At 37.9% G+C, this 2089-nt stretch overlaps 1 non-coding gene across 1 annotated transcript; it reads left to right on the plus strand.

Annotated features, from left to right (window-relative positions):
- Positions 1–987: 987 nt before the first annotated feature.
- Positions 988–1060, plus strand: Trnam-cau (transfer RNA methionine (anticodon CAU)). Its single transcript has one exon. It is a non-coding gene; the product is annotated as a tRNA-Met (tRNA).
- The last annotated feature ends 1029 nt before the right edge of the window (positions 1061–2089 follow it).

A 2089-nucleotide genomic window follows, 5' to 3' on the forward strand; every position in this document is an offset into this window, starting at 1 on the left:
TTCTGCGTTTACTTACTTCCTTGTTCCTTGTAGTCTGTAGTTTTGCTAGTAGGTACTTACTACATATATGTAGTATAAGGGCCCCCCCACATCTAGCGTCTTTCGAGCGTCGGCGTCTACAATTCTATGGCCGACGTCGACGCAACGTCGACGCAGCGTCGACGCAACTGCGCAGCGACGTCATTTTCCATAGCGCTGGACCGACGCCGACAGACGCCGACGCTCGAAAGACGCCAGATGTGGGGGGGCCCTAAGGCGAGCGGAAGGGTTTCCAAAATATTTCCTTAAGCGGTCATTATTTTGAGCGATAATTAGTAACATTATTAATTACAAAACGGGACTTAATCGCATATAATTCAGTTTTAAATTGATCTCACTGCCGTTTCGAGGAGCGTGGTCTTAAAAGAAAGACACCGTTAAAATAAATACAGGGTATATACACGATTAAGTCCCGTTTTGTAATCAATAGTATGTAAAAATCGTGAAAGTTCAAGTAATAGTTACATTTTAATATTTTACCTAATTACTACAAGTAACAATTAATATTGCAATAATAAGAGAAAAAATATTTAAGTTATCATTAAAAGGTTCCTAACTGATCCACGGGGGTTTGCTCTCTGAAATAAATTATCATTAAGCTTTTGGACGCCAATGACGGATATATCCGCGCCGCGGGTTCAACGCCAAAGACCGATTAATCGGTCACAGACCTCAGAGCAATAATAGACCTAGGTGCATATGCATAAAGTTCAATTTCAGTTTTGACACTTCGGTGACGGGGCGTCTGAGTGACAACTTTTGTGTTTGACACGGCGTCGAAAAGGTTAAGCAAATTATTCTGTCAAAAAAAAACATTTAATATTGGTTGATAGAATCAATCATTAATGCAAAAAAAAAGATTTTGATAAATTGCCGAATTATTCAGCGATAAGTCGACGCATTAACCGTCAATAGAACGTGGTCGCTATTTTCGTGCGTTTCATCATCGCCTCGGTGGCGCAGTAGGCAGCGCGTAAGTCTCATAATCTTAAGGTCGTGAGTTCGATCCTCACCCGGGGCATAGTTTTTGCATTTTTTATTTTACTTTTTAGGTTTTTTATTGTTGTTGTTTATGTAAATAGGTACTTATAGCTTTATTTGACGTTTATAAGCGCATTATAATATGCCTACTTGAATAAACTATTTTTTATCATTATCTTTTCTTAAATAAGTACATGTCTTATTTTTATAGACTTTATTTAGTACAATGTATTTGTCTTCAAAAACATTTTATTTTAAAACAATTTTTACGCTTTTTTATATAATTTACTCCAAAGAAGCTCCTCTTTTGAAAACCAGTTAAGTTAGAAACTAAAAGATCATTCATCAATTACGTAATCTTGTTTTTACCTGTTTTTTGGTAGCACCTTGTGTAACAAATACAATTACTTCCCTATAAGTAAACCTAGTCTCTGTATTTCGAATTTCCTTACAGTGTCATTATCAATTATTTTTTTCTAGCCTACTTTGGTGTCCCACTGCTGGGCAAAGGCCTCCCCTCGTTTTCTCCACTCGACCCTGTCATCGGCATTTTCCCACCATTTGGGGTAGAATGCGTCCAAGTCGTCCTGCCATCTCCTTTTCGGTCTGCCTAAACTCCGCCCTGCACCGTCTACTGTATTCCGTGGGTCATTATCAATATGTAGTATAATGTATATAAATATGAAATAAGTATAACAGCGGCGCGTTGCCGCCTCTATTGCGGACAATCGAATTATAATACAAATCAATTGGCATGACTCACATCGCGGCAATATCACTGATTGCTGTGAGAATGGTGGCAGTGACAGCTTATTGAAAGGTTATTGTTTTGACATTATTTTATAGGGCAATTGGGATGACACATGTTGAATTTTGTGTAAGTGTACCTATACCGGGTGTGGCCTGTAATATGAGCAAAAAATTAAACTGTAGGCTGTACTCCTCATATTGACCAACATTTGTGCAGCGACTTTTAAAAATAACTTGTGGTTTGATTCTTAATACACTTTGAAGTTTATTCTAAGATTCTGTTATGTTTAAGGCGTGACAAGCAACGTCAATCACAATG

Source organism: Cydia fagiglandana, chromosome 20, assembly GCF_963556715.1.
Source record: "Cydia fagiglandana chromosome 20, ilCydFagi1.1, whole genome shotgun sequence".
NCBI classification, from domain to species: Eukaryota; Metazoa; Arthropoda; class Insecta; order Lepidoptera; family Tortricidae; genus Cydia; species Cydia fagiglandana.